At 41.4% G+C, this 16,054-nt stretch overlaps 1 protein-coding gene across 4 annotated transcripts in view; it reads right to left on the reverse strand.

Moving 5' to 3' along the window:
- The window catches only part of LOC144762270 (ATP-binding cassette sub-family C member 10-like), a 1,124,497-nt gene that overhangs the window by 267,691 nt on the left and 840,752 nt on the right, over window positions 1-16,054 (reverse strand). The window lies entirely within an intron of this gene.

Genomic DNA, 16,054 nt, shown 5'->3' on the forward strand with positions numbered 1-16,054 from the left:
TGACCACATGGTCCTAGGGGACCCTTTTTTTGATTTTTGATTTTATCCCCATTAGGGACAATGCTTGGAACCTATTGCATGAAGTCCACCTGTATAGGACACCTCTTGGTCCCAGCCACAACTAGAGCCGGCCCCGGCCTCACAGAAAAAACAGCAACCCCCTCCACATCAATTTGTCATGATTACATAATAAGACACATGCGAATCGCAAAAAGGAAAGGAATAGGAAACACAAGTTTCCCCTACCGCAATAAGTGTAGTCAGGCGTCTTGATCTTCCAAATCACAATATCACGATTGGGACACGAGTAGGTACCCTCAATATGAGTAATTTATATACGAGCTTGATCCAGATTCAAAGATGTTTACTCTCTTATTGGTATATCAGAAAGTCTCTCGCCAATTATTTCGCCAAATGTGTTTATAATGTAAAATACACCTAAAATTATATCAAGTGAAAATACATGTAAGGGCACTGTTCGATCCCACCCTTTCCTACAAACACATATACTTCATAGAGATCTTGTCTGCATTATCCACAAAGTAAAGTGTATAATCGATATATATGTTTCTCTACCTTACGGTTTTGAAGGGTATGTTCCTCGGAAATTATTCCTATCTCTCCATCCTCATTCTTGATAGTGTTAGATGCTTGTCCTAAGGGTACTACCCTAAAAAAATGGTATATATTTTCATGATTAAAGCTCTACATTATTAGTATGTCTATTTTCATGCCAATCAAAGGCTCGTTTGGAACATTGGCAATGTAGGTCACCTACCTTAAATAATGTCTTCTATGTTCTCAATGTGATTCACAGTTTCCAATTATTTTAGGCAGTAACCTAGGGAATTAATCAATATAAATATCGGTGTCCATGAGCTACAACATCAGCTCCGCACATAGTCTAAGTCATAAATCTCATGCATTTCCACAGACACCATCAATACAAGGCCGGAAAGAGTGGCTCAAAACAACCCTCCACAGTGGCCCCCAACAATGGCACACTCGAATTCAGTAAACTTGCATGAAATCCACATTGCCAATATTACAGGACACGGCATAGAGATGTAATCGATTAGTATAAGACGGCCATGGGCAGCACGAATGGAAACGGGCAGTAACACGTGTTTGTTAACACTTTGTGAAGGGCTCGCTGTTTAAAGGACAACCCGTCTTAGCAAGATTTTTTGTGTTTCCTTTATCTTATCCCAGAGGTAAGCCACATAAACACATATGAATGTGGCTTACTACTTCAGGGGAAATCCGCTGTTAAGACGGCAACCCACCTTAACAATGTAATTTCATTTCGCGTGTCCCTAAAATGAGCGTCAAAAATGTAAATTAAACTAATGACCCCATAACATATCATGTACACCCGCTAAGGAAACCGCAACCCGCTACACCGAGGTAGTTAAATTAATACATGTCCCCAATGTGGATAGTTAGTACATAGCTCTTACCTGTCAGGGTCAAATTATGGGACCCCCAATTGGCGTCTTGGTAATCCACACGCCGGATCTTTTCCCGCAAAAGTAGCGAGGCGCCCTGCCTCCGGTGGGTTTAAAAACACCCAATCCCGGCCCACCTGTCAGTGACGTTTAGTCTCACAACCTTTACCACTATATTTTGAACTAATGCGGGCGCCATTTTAAGCTAGTCAGCCAGGACTCACGTTAGCTCTATCTTTTATGTTAACCTGGCTAGAATATCGATAATCTCTTCTGACTTCACGCAAATATCTGGCCGAGAAATCTTTAATGCTATATATTTGGATGTAGTCTATAAAACGCAACGTTATTAATGTCGGTTTCATCGGATCACAAAACGTTGGATAAGTTGTATAAAGGACTTCCAAAAACATTACATCCAAGATGTAGGCTGGGGGTCACGTAACTACAATTATGATAGACCTCTTATGTTCCAATCAAAAATGAGTAATTATATTCTATTTTACTAATAGTAATACATGATTTTAAGGATAGGAGAACGTCGCCGCTCCTCCATATGAAATCAGGGCCGGCAACATCAAGGCTGCAGACAATCAATCCAAGCATGATAAAATCAAAAAGTAACAGTAGTGCCTTTAGGGGAAGACAAATATATACATTAAGGTTCTAAATAGAACAAATAGTGAGATAAGACAAACCATCTACTGGCAATAAGGGAAAGTGTATAAATATGGATATATGCATCATCAAGTACAAAAAACAAAGACACAAGGGAATGAACACAGATTCAGAAGGCTCAAGCCAAAGCAAAACAAGATGTGTAGTTTACAGTATCACTGATGTAGTATTGGCACATATGCATTTAGACCATAATTTACTGTAGGAAGTGGTGCATCTCCCCTTCCGTGTTATGGCCCAGTTCCACGCATCTCAAACGACATATCCAAACTGCCTCCCTTTTTCTTAGAGTGAGTTCACGATTGCCCCCCCTCGGATGCAATGGTATATGGTCAATGCCCTGGAACCATATTGACTTGTTGTCTTTGTGGTGTTCTTGCATATGATAGGCCATGGGGTACTTTAAATCATAATTTTTCACTGCTCTACTGTGTTCTTGAATCCTTAGTTTTAGCGGTCGCTTAGTGCTCCCAACATATATTTTTTCACATGCGCACCCTATGACATAAATCACATAGCTTGTGTTGCAATTTATATAGTGCCTTATTTCGTATTCTTTCTCCGTGTTGAATTTAAATTTCTTTGTTTTGTTTCTGCCAAGGGGGCAGATGTTACAGCCCCCACAGGTATAGAAACCTTTTGGTTTGGTGTGCATCCATGTACCTGGTTTGCTCTTGATCGGATAAGTGGGGCATAGAATGTTCCGCAAAGTCCTACCTCTCCTAAAGGTGACTCTTGGTGTCTCACTAATGTCTTCCTTGAGGTTAGGGACCTCACTCAATAATTTCCAATGCTTTCTCAGAACCTTAAACACCTCCGTGCTGTTTTGTGTATATTGGGTAATGAACGCCAAACTGAATTTGTTCGTCTTCTTATTTGTCTTCGCTTTCTTGATTAAAGTATTGCTACGTGTTACAGTCAGAATTCTCTTTTCAGCCTTGTCCAAAGTTTTTCTATCATAGCCTCTATTTGCAAATCTCATTTTGCTATCTTGTATGGCATCCCGAAAGTTGTTATCTTTGCTGCAATTGCGCCTAATGCGCACCATCTCACCATACGGAATATTCCGGATAGTAGAACTGGGGTGCGCACTTGATGCATGCAGTATGCTATTGCATGACGTGCTTTTGCGAAACAGATTGCTTTGTATTGTGTTGTTCTCTACATAGAAAAGTATGTCCAGAAATTCTATTTGATTGTGGTTTGATTTGACTGTCAATTCGATGTTATAAGGGTTATCGTTCAGATAATTGAAGTACTCCAGTAGTTGAGCGTAGAGGAGAGGTAGGACTTTGCGGAACATTCTATGCCCCACTTATCCGATCAAGAGCAAACCAGGTACATGGATGCACACCAAACCAAAAGGTTTCTATACCTGTGGGGGCTGTAACATCTGCCCCCTTGGCAGAAACAAAACAAAGAAATTTAAATTCAACACGGAGAAAGAATACGAAATAAGGCACTATATAAATTGCAACACAAGCTATGTGATTTATGTCATAGGGTGCGCATGTGAAAAAATATATGTTGGGAGCACTAAGCGACCGCTAAAACTAAGGATTCAAGAACACAGTAGAGCAGTGAAAAATTATGATTTAAAGTACCCCATGGCCTATCATATGCAAGAACACCACAAAGACAACAAGTCAATATGGTTCCAGGGCATTGACCATATACCATTGCATCCGAGGGGGGGCAATCGTGAACTCACTCTAAGAAAAAGGGAGGCAGTTTGGATATGTCGTTTGAGATGCGTGGAACTGGGCCATAACACGGAAGGGGAGATGCACCACTTCCTACAGTAAATTATGGTCTAAATGCATATGTGCCAATACTACATCAGTGATACTGTAAACTACACATCTTGTTTTGCTTTGGCTTGAGCCTTCTGAATCTGTGTTCATTCCCTTGTGTCTTTGTTTTTTGTACTTGATGATGCATATATCCATATTTATACACTTTCCCTTATTGCCAGTAGATGGTTTGTCTTATCTCACTATTTGTTCTATTTAGAACCTTAATGTATATATTTGTCTTCCCCTAAAGGCACTACTGTTACTTTTTGATTTTATCATGCTTGGATTGATTGTCTGCAGCCTTGATGTTGCCGGCCCTGATTTCATATGGAGGAGCGGCGACGTTCTCCTATCCTTAAAATCATGTATTACTATTAGTAAAATAGAATATAATTACTCATTTTTGATTGGAACATAAGAGGTCTATCATAATTGTAGTTACGTGACCCCCAGCCTACATCTTGGATGTAATGTTTTTGGAAGTCCTTTATACAACTTATCCAACGTTTTGTGATCCGATGAAACCGACATTAATAACGTTGCGTTTTATAGACTACATCCAAATATATAGCATTAAAGATTTCTCGGCCAGATATTTGCGTGAAGTCAGAAGAGATTATCGATATTCTAGCCAGGTTAACATAAAAGATAGAGCTAACGTGAGTCCTGGCTGACTAGCTTAAAATGGCGCCCGCATTAGTTCAAAATATAGTGGTAAAGGTTGTGAGACTAAACGTCACTGACAGGTGGGCCGGGATTGGGTGTTTTTAAACCCACCGGAGGCAGGGCGCCTCGCTACTTTTGCGGGAAAAGATCCGGCGTGTGGATTACCAAGACGCCAATTGGGGGTCCCATAATTTGACCCTGACAGGTAAGAGCTATGTACTAATTATCCACATTGGGGACATGTATTAATTTAACTACCTCGGTGTAGCGGGTTGCGGTTTCCTTAGCGGGTGTACATGATATGTTATGGGGTCATTAGTTTAATTTACATTTTTGACGCTCATTTTAGGGACACGCGAAATGAAATTACATTGTTAAGGTGGGTTGCCGTCTTAACAGCGGATTTCCCCTGAAGTAGTAAGCCACATTCATATGTGTTTATGTGGCTTACCTCTGGGATAAGATAAAGGAAACACAAAAAATCTTGCTAAGACGGGTTGTCCTTTAAACAGCGAGCCCTTCACAAAGTGTTAACAAACACGTGTTACTGCCCGTTTCCATTCGTGCTGCCCATGGCCGTCTTATACTAATCGATTACATCTCTATGCCGTGTCCTGTAATATTGGCAATGTGGATTTCATGCAAGTTTACTGAATTCGAGTGTGCCATTGTTGGGGGCCACTGTGGAGGGTTGTTTTGAGCCACTCTTTCCGGCCTTGTATTGATGGTGTCTGTGGAAATGCATGAGATTTATGACTTAGACTATGTGCGGAGCTGATGTTGTAGCTCATGGACACCGATATTTATATTGATTAATTCCCTAGGTTACTGCCTAAAATAATTGGAAACTGTGAATCACATTGAGAACATAGAAGACATTATTTAAGGTAGGTGACCTACATTGCCAATGTTCCAAACGAGCCTTTGATTGGCATGAAAATAGACATACTAATAATGTAGAGCTTTAATCATGAAAATATATACCATTTTTTTAGGGTAGTACCCTTAGGACAAGCATCTAACACTATCAAGAATGAGGATGGAGAGATAGGAATAATTTCCGAGGAACATACCCTTCAAAACCGTAAGGTAGAGAAACATATATATCGATTATACACTTTACTTTGTGGATAATGCAGACAAGATCTCTATGAAGTATATGTGTTTGTAGGAAAGGGTGGGATCGAACAGTGCCCTTACATGTATTTTCACTTGATATAATTTTAGGTGTATTTTACATTATAAACACATTTGGCGAAATAATTGGCGAGAGACTTTCTGATATACCAATAAGAGAGTAAACATCTTTGAATCTGGATCAAGCCCGTATATAAATTACTCATATTGAGGGTACCTACTCGTGTCCCAATCGTGATATTGTGATTTGGAAGATCAAGACGCCTGACTACACTTATTGCGGTAGGGGAAACTTGTGTTTCCTATTCCTTTCCTTTTTGCGATTCGCATGTGTCTTATTATGTAATCATGACAAATTGATGTGGAGGGGGTTGCTGTTTTTTCTGTGAGGCCGGGGCCGGCTCTAGTTGTGGCTGGGACCAAGAGGTGTCCTATACAGGTGGACTTCATGCAATAGGTTCCAAGCATTGTCCCTAATGGGGATAAAATCAAAAATCAAAAAAAGGGTCCCCTAGGACCATGTGGTCATACAAACATTATTGATATTAGCAGTTTATAAAGCTGGTCTAGATATGCTAACATGTGGTGCAGAGTTGTGTTTGCAGGTCTATGTTTAGACTTGGACAATCAGAATAAGAATGACGCTGTTTCCGTTAATCATAATCAAATGCAGAAACCCTTGTCGATTAGTGTTTTAATAACTAATTTTTAACATGTGACCTAAAGAATGGATATGTATGTATATTTTTCTCCACTTTCGCTTTTTGCTAATTGTCTCTGGACAATGTGAGTGTGCACAATAATAATGTCAATGCATTCAATCGTGGAATATTAGTACCCAAAGAAAGGGAGAAAATAATGTGTTGATACATGCTGCAACTTTTATGTGAACAGGATGTTTTTAAATTGGGTATTGTCGTTGGTATATGTTATGTTTATTTTTTATGTTTTTGTATAATGTTTCACGAGTGTATTTATGTTAATTTGAAGTATTCACTGGGGTTTTTTGTATGTTTTATTCTCTGATTTACAGCCCTGAAGAAGTTCCGCCTGACGGAACGAAACGCGTTGGCTGGCATTTCAATTGGATCATTAAAGGAATCTTGAACTTTTTTGCATTTACGGATACAGCGTCCTTTAATTTGAAACATTCACTGCTTCTAGACTTTACTAACCACATATGGTGGAGATTGAAAATTTGTTGGCGGTGCTTTTCATAGTTTGGCAAAACATTGGTTTTCCCAAGGATTTGGGATATACTCTCAGGGCAGGGAGTATTTGAAAATTGCACGCTATTTGAAAGATTGAATGTATATGAATATTGGTGATTTTTGAGTTGGTGCTGTGTAGCTGTGAAAGTGGTCCACTGCCCATATTTCTTTTTGTAGAAAAATCTCATTTTTTGGACCCATTTGTAGCACAACTCAAACCAAGCAAATTGTATTACAGATAATCTTTTTTTTTTTTTTGGCGATTCGAAATATTTGACTGTAATATACTGTATACGCACCATTTAGCATAAACAGATTTGTATGTTATAAAAATCATGTCCAAATTCAAAGATACTAGGGAGGAGATGGCATCAAGCCTATTTGGTACTGGCCAATCTGTGGGTGCTGCAGCATCTAAAGAACCCAGTATGGAAGGTCTTCGGGCAAAATTTCTAAAACTAGAAAGACTAAAAAAGCTAGAGATGTCCAGATGGTGGGACGGAATAACGCTACAGAAATATTTGGATAATCACAAAATCCCGAGGGGTTTGAGGATTTTAATTTTCCCAACGTTTGAGGATCTGGACGACGATGACCTCAGGGACTGGGAGGAAAATCTAATACAGGCCTCACACACCATGATGAAAATATTAATCCGCCATTCAGAGAAAAAAGTCTCAGCTTTAAAACTAGAAATTTTGGATTTAGAACGAGATATAGATACATCTAGCTTGAAAGACAGTATAAAAAAGAACTATGAAGTCTTTGATGATGTCATATGTCGCTATCAGGTTTATTTACGTGATAAAAAACTTCGCAAAATAAAGCGCGACGACAATGATTATAAGACAGGGCGTATTTATACGTTTGCCCACAAATTTGATAATTTGAAGCAAGGAGGTGATGGCAAACGTCCCAGAGAGGAATCTAGAAGTGGCAGTAGCAGCTCAATTTCCTCAATGGGTAGTTCATCCTCTAAGGATGGTGGAGCATGTCAGGCCGTCTCTCCAAGACGTAATTTTTTATTGGAGATGGAACGTATTCGCCAAGGGAAAAAGATACAAAATACCAACCAAGACCCAAAACCAGGAGGGGGGGGAAGAGGTGGAAAAACAGTACAACAAAGGGGGGGAACTGCACACCCAATGGACACCAGATCCAAGACAACTTAGAAACCCCTAATCCCCCTTCTGCAAACGATCCCAATCATGATCCTACACTTCCTATTGACAACGCCCTGTCTATTGTAAACTTGTCAGACCGCGAATTAACTGATGTGGAGTTAAACATCTTAAAGAAAGGACTAAGTTTTTGCCCATCTCAGGTGGGGGACCCAACCTTATTGATGGTGGACTTGTTTAAATTCACACGTCTTCTGAAATTAAAAGATCACTTTAAAAACAATCCCGGAACTCCTGTCTGTGATTTGAGCACCAGACCTTCCTGTGCCACTACTATCTCTGACCTTCAGCATGTACAACTTTTGCTGTCAATTGAGACTGGTGATAATCCATCATTGCAAGAAATTCGCTCTGATCTAAACATTGAAGAGGACATAACTATTGATAGTGGTCTTAAGGTTCGTTCCAAATACATCCCCACAAATACTCATAAAAATATCGACCTGTTCAATGAAAGAGTTTCACAGGATTTCTACAGAATGGTTGATTCACCCAATAAATATCTGAACAAACAGTATAACTTAACGAAGAAAGAGAAAATGGCACTTGATGGGTTGACTAAAGATGATAAGATCACGATTAAGGAGGCTGACAAGGGAGGAAATGTCGTTGTAATGAATACTATTGATTACGACGGAGAGATTATGAGACAGCTAAATGACACTACTTGTTATAAAAGAGTATTGGACAATCCTATTCCCTCCCTTGTCACCCACATTAACAACCGGATACAGGACTGGGGTGAGCTTGGTCTCCTGTCTGAAGAGGAGTGCCGTTATCTTAAGGTAGTACATCCCATGGCACCGTGTATTTATATACTACCTAAAATACACAAGGGGGGTCACTTCCCCCCAGGGCGTCCTATCATATCTGGAATTAACTCCCCTACGGAACGCCTCTCACAATATGTAGATGGTTTCTTACAACCCCTGGTGGCCAATTTACCGTCTTACATACAAGACTCTGGGGACATATTGAAAAAATTTGATGGCCTAGAATGGTCTGCAGACCTAATGTTTGTTACACTAGACGTAACAGGGTTATACACATGCATACCGCAACATTTTGGTATCAGAGCGCTTTCATCCTTCTTAGCACTAAGGACAGCAGACCACATGGACCACAATGAAATGCTAGTGGAAATGACTGAATTGATATTATCACGAAATTTCTTTTTGAACAAGAACATTTGGTACCACCAAATAAGGGGCACCGCGATGGGGAGCAAATTTGCTCCTTCGTATGCGGGGCTCTTCATGGGGTGGTGGGAACGTGAACATGCCTGGGGCAAATATGCCTCCCCCTGGATGGATATGATTATCTTTTGGGGGAGGTATATCGATGACATCATAATGCTATGGAAAGGGGGGGAAGCTCAACTACTGGAGTACTTCAATTATCTGAACGATAACCCTTATAACATCGAATTGACAGTCAAATCAAACCACAATCAAATAGAATTTCTGGACATACTTTTCTATGTAGAGAACAACACAATACAAAGCAATCTGTTTCGCAAAAGCACGTCATGCAATAGCATACTGCATGCATCAAGTGCGCACCCCAGTTCTACTATCCGGAATATTCCGTATGGTGAGATGGTGCGCATTAGGCGCAATTGCAGCAAAGATAACAACTTTCGGGATGCCATACAAGATAGCAAAATGAGATTTGCAAATAGAGGCTATGATAGAAAAACTTTGGACAAGGCTGAAAAGAGAATTCTGACTGTAACACGTAGCAATACTTTAATCAAGAAAGCGAAGACAAATAAGAAGACGAACAAATTCAGTTTGGCGTTCATTACCCAATATACACAAAACAGCACGGAGGTGTTTAAGGTTCTGAGAAAGCATTGGAAATTATTGAGTGAGGTCCCTAACCTCAAGGAAGACATTAGTGAGACACCAAGAGTCACCTTTAGGAGAGGTAGGACTTTGCGGAACATTCTATGCCCCACTTATCCGATCAAGAGCAAACCAGGTACATGGATGCACACCAAACCAAAAGGTTTCTATACCTGTGGGGGCTGTAACATCTGCCCCCTTGGCAGAAACAAAACAAAGAAATTTAAATTCAACACGGAGAAAGAATACGAAATAAGGCACTATATAAATTGCAACACAAGCTATGTGATTTATGTCATAGGGTGCGCATGTGAAAAAATATATGTTGGGAGCACTAAGCGACCGCTAAAACTAAGGATTCAAGAACACAGTAGAGCAGTGAAAAATTATGATTTAAAGTACCCCATGGCCTATCATATGCAAGAACACCACAAAGACAACAAGTCAATATGGTTCCAGGGCATTGACCATATACCATTGCATCCGAGGGGGGGCAATCGTGAACTCACTCTAAGAAAAAGGGAGGCAGTTTGGATATGTCGTTTGAGATGCGTGGAACTGGGCCATAACACGGAAGGGGAGATGCACCACTTCCTACAGTAAATTATGGTCTAAATGCATATGTGCCAATACTACATCAGTGATACTGTAAACTACACATCTTGTTTTGCTTTGGCTTGAGCCTTCTGAATCTGTGTTCATTCCCTTGTGTCTTTGTTTTTTGTACTTGATGATGCATATATCCATATTTATACACTTTCCCTTATTGCCAGTAGATGGTTTGTCTTATCTCACTATTTGTTCTATTTAGAACCTTAATGTATATATTTGTCTTCCCCTAAAGGCACTACTGTTACTTTTTGATTTTATCATGCTTGGATTGATTGTCTGCAGCCTTGATGTTGCCGGCCCTGATTTCATATGGAGGAGCGGCGACGTTCTCCTATCCTTAAAATCATGTATTACTATTAGTAAAATAGAATATAATTACTCATTTTTGATTGGAACATAAGAGGTCTATCATAATTGTAGTTACGTGACCTCCAGCCTACATCTTGGATGTAATGTTTTTGGAAGTCCTTTATACAACTTATCCAACGTTTTGTGATCCGATGAAACCGACATTAATAACGTTGCGTTTTATAGACTACATCCAAATATATAGCATTAAAGATTTCTCGGCCAGATATTTGCGTGAAGTCAGAAGAGATTATCGATATTCTAGCCAGGTTAATATAAAAGATAGAGCTAACGTGAGTCCTGGCTGACTAGCTTAAAATGGCGCCCGCATTAGTTCAAAATATAGTGGTAAAGGTTGTGAGACTAAACGTCACTGACAGGTGGGCCGGGATTGGGTGTTTTTAAACCCACCGGAGGCAGGGCGCCTCGCTACTTTTGCGGGAAAAGATCCGGCGTGTGGATTACCAAGACGCCAATTGGGGGTCCCATAATTTGACCCTGACAGGTAAGAGCTATGTACTAATTATCCACATTGGGGACATGTATTAATTTAACTACCTCGGTGTAGCGGGTTGCGGTTTCCTTAGCGGGTGTACATGATATGTTATGGGGTCATTAGTTTAATTTACATTTTTGACGCTCATTTTAGGGACACGCGAAATGAAATTACATTGTTAAGGTGGGTTGCCGTCTTAACAGCGGATTTCCCCTGAAGTAGTAAGCCACATTCATATGTGTTTATGTGGCTTACCTCTGGGATAAGATAAAGGAAACACAAAAAATCTTGCTAAGACGGGTTGTCCTTTAAACAGCGAGCCCTTCACAAAGTGTTAACAAACACGTGTTACTGCCCGTTTCCATTCGTGCTGCCCATGGCCGTCTTATACTAATCGATTACATCTCTATGCCGTGTCCTGTAATATTGGCAATGTGGATTTCATGCAAGTTTACTGAATTCGAGTGTGCCATTGTTGGGGGCCACTGTGGAGGGTTGTTTTGAGCCACTCTTTCCGGCCTTGTATTGATGGTGTCTGTGGAAATGCATGAGATTTATGACTTAGACTATGTGCGGAGCTGATGTTGTAGCTCATGGACACCGATATTTATATTGATTAATTCCCTAGGTTACTGCCTAAAATAATTGGAAACTGTGAATCACATTGAGAACATAGAAGACATTATTTAAGGTAGGTGACCTACATTGCCAATGTTCCAAACGAGCCTTTGATTGGCATGAAAATAGACATACTAATAATGTAGAGCTTTAATCATGAAAATATATACCATTTTTTTAGGGTAGTACCCTTAGGACAAGCATCTAACACTATCAAGAATGAGGATGGAGAGATAGGAATAATTTCCGAGGAACATACCCTTCAAAACCGTAAGGTAGAGAAACATATATATCGATTATACACTTTACTTTGTGGATAATGCAGACAAGATCTCTATGAAGTATATGTGTTTGTAGGAAAGGGTGGGATCGAACAGTGCCCTTACATGTATTTTCACTTGATATAATTTTAGGTGTATTTTACATTATAAACACATTTGGCGAAATAATTGGCGAGAGACTTTCTGATATACCAATAAGAGAGTAAACATCTTTGAATCTGGATCAAGCCCGTATATAAATTACTCATATTGAGGGTACCTACTCGTGTCCCAATCGTGATATTGTGATTTGGAAGATCAAGACGCCTGACTACACTTATTGCGGTAGGGGAAACTTGTGTTTCCTATTCCTTTCCTTTTTGCGATTCGCATGTGTCTTATTATGTAATCATGACAAATTGATGTGGAGGGGGTTGCTGTTTTTTCTGTGAGGCCGGGGCCGGCTCTAGTTGTGGCTGGGACCAAGAGGTGTCCTATACAGGTGGACTTCATGCAATAGGTTCCAAGCATTGTCCCTAATGGGGATAAAATCAAAAATCAAAAAAAGGGTCCCCTAGGACCATGTGGTCATACAAACATTATTGATATTAGCAGTTTATAAAGCTGGTCTAGATATGCTAACATGTGGTGCAGAGTTGTGTTTGCAGGTCTATGTTTAGACTTGGACAATCAGAATAAGAATGACGCTGTTTCCGTTAATCATAATCAAATGCAGAAACCCTTGTCGATTAGTGTTTTAATAACTAATTTTTAACATGTGACCTAAAGAATGGATATGTATGTATATTTTTCTCCACTTTCGCTTTTTGCTAATTGTCTCTGGACAATGTGAGTGTGCACAATAATAATGTCAATGCATTCAATCGTGGAATATTAGTACCCAAAGAAAGGGAGAAAATAATGTGTTGATACATGCTGCAACTTTTATGTGAACAGGATGTTTTTAAATTGGGTATTGTCGTTGGTATATGTTATGTTTATTTTTTATGTTTTTGTATAATGTTTCACGAGTGTATTTATGTTAATTTGAAGTATTCACTGGGGTTTTTTGTATGTTTTATTCTCTGATTTACAGCCCTGAAGAAGTTCCGCCTGACGGAACGAAACGCGTTGGCTGGCATTTCAATTGGATCATTAAAGGAATCTTGAACTTTTTTGCATTTACGGATACAGCGTCCTTTAATTTGAAACATTCACTGCTTCTAGACTTTACTAACCACATATGGTGGAGATTGAAAATTTGTTGGCGGTGCTTTTCATAGTTTGGCAAAACATTGGTTTTCCCAAGGATTTGGGATATACTCTCAGGGCAGGGAGTATTTGAAAATTGCACGCTATTTGAAAGATTGAATGTATATGAATATTGGTGATTTTTGAGTTGGTGCTGTGTAGCTGTGAAAGTGGTCCACTGCCCATATTTCTTTTTGTAAAAAAAGACACGCAGCTGGTTGTCTCCCTATCGCATGCGCCCTGTCTTGCGGCGGATGGCTTCCGATCGTGCATGAAAGAGCTTGCCGATTGGATGGCCATCAATTGTTTGAAACTTAATGGTAGCAAGACAGAGGTGTTGGTGGTAGGGAGAGCCCAGTTGGCTTGGTCGTCGGCTTGGTGGCCACCCTGTTTAGGACAGACTCCCACCCCTTGCCAGGAGGCAAAAAACTTGGGAGTATGGTTTGATGCGGGCCTTACTTTTGGGCCCCAGATCAACCGGGTGGTTGGAGTGTGTTTTGGGGTCCTGAAAAAATTGAGGAAAGTCTTGGATTTACTGCCGATGGAAGCTCGTCAAACCCTGGTACATGCTCTGGTGACCACAAGGCTAGACTATGCGAACCTGCTGTACCTGGGGGTACCGGAGAAAAGCATGGGCCGCCTTCAAGTGCTGCAAAATGCGGCAGCGCGTCTGATCCTCAGACTGCCCAAAATGGCATCCTCGAGGATGGCCCTGCAGAAGCTACATTGGCTCCCTGTGAGGAGCAGAGTCGAGTACAAGGCACTCTGCACCTGTCACAGGATCTTGAATGGGAGGGCACATCGACCACTACAGAGATTGATTGAAGCCTATGAACCTGCCCGAGCGCTCAGATCCGCGGGGGGGGGGGGGTCTGTTGAAGATCCCAAAGGTGAAGAAAGCCCGCATGGGAGGGAGATCCTTTAGGTATTTAGCGGCAAACTACTGGAACAAACTCCCAGCGGATTTGCGCCGGGAACCTGAAGAAAGGAGGTTTCGAGCGAAATTAAAAACCCACCTCTATGTTAGATAAATGCCTGCCTGGCAGCTGCTCTTTCCTGTCTGCCGCCTCTCCCACTTTTCAGCGCGGGGACACGCCGGTGTGCGTAACTCAGCGCTTTATAAATGCCCCTATTATTATTATTATTATTATGTGAAAGTGTTCTGAGAGAATATATTGGTTTAGTGGTCTGAGGTCCAGTATGGGTCTGAGGGACCCGTCCTTTTTTGGGATTAAGAAGTACAGTGAGTACACCCCTGTACCTTCTTCCTCCACCGGCACGAGCTCGATCGCTCCTTTTTGCAGCATGACAAGTACCTCCTGCTGCAATAAGTGCAAATGCTCTGTGGACATAGGACGGTGTTTTGGTGGTATGTTGGGTGGAGTGGATATTAACTCCAGACAATAACCGTACTGGATAAGTTTTGTGACCCACCTGTCTGTGGTGATGGATTTCCAGACGGGCAGGAACTGCTGGAGTCTCCCCCCGACAGGTGTTGTATGGTCGGGGGGCAGTGACAGGGCGTCACTGTTTGTTGGTGGCGGAGGAGCGGGAGTTGTTGTTTCCCCGGCCTCTGCCCTTGGCGCTGTTGCCTCGATAGCCGCCTCTACTCTTGTTGGCGTAAGAGGACTGCGCCCCACCTTTAGTGTACTGCGTTTGCTGGGACATCTGACCCCTGGAAACACCTCTATTGCCTGAGCGACGAAAAGTACTGCCCCTAAACTGTTGGGACTGGAGAGCTCCCATGGACTTTGCAGTCTCGGTATCCTTCTTTATTTTTTCCAGTGTGGTATCCACCTCAGGACCAAATAACCTATCAGGGTTTACCGGCTGATTGAGGATGGTGGTTTGTATCTCCGGCTTGAAACCGGAGATTCTGAGCCATGCCTGACGTCTTAACATCACACTGGTGTTAATGGCCCTGGCCGCGGTGTCCGCCACGTCCAGTGCACATTTAATAGAAGCGTTGGAGATGAGCTTCCCTTCCTGAATGAGCATCTCCGCCACCTCTTTATGCTGATCTGGTAGATGTTGTAACAGGGTCTCTAGTGTTTCATAGTACGCCCTGTCGTATCTGGCCAAGAGCGCCTGAGTGTTTGAGATACGCCAGATATTGGCTGCTTGAGCCGCCACCCTCTTCCCTGATGCCTCCAGCACTTTAGATTCCTTGTCAGGGGGAGGAGCCTCACCAGTGGTTTGCGAATTCGCCCTCTTCCGGGCATTAGAAACGACCAGAGAGTCCAATGGCAACTGGCCCTTTATGTAGGTAGGGTCGCCAGGTGCTGGCTTATATTTCTTTTCAATTCTAGGGTTGATCACCCTGGCACGTGTGGGTTCCTTAAAAATGTCTGCAGCATGTTTGAGAACCCCTTTCAACATTGGGAGAGTTTTGACAGTTTTTTCTGCCATGGAAAAGGTATCAAAAAGGAAGTCCACGTCAATAGGGTCAGCGTGTAGCTCCACGTCGTGGTTCTTAGCCGCCCTCTCAATTAGAGCATTAAATGC

Source organism: Lissotriton helveticus, chromosome 6, assembly GCF_964261635.1.
Source record: "Lissotriton helveticus chromosome 6, aLisHel1.1, whole genome shotgun sequence".
Lineage (NCBI taxonomy): Eukaryota > Metazoa > Chordata > Amphibia > Caudata > Salamandridae > Lissotriton > Lissotriton helveticus.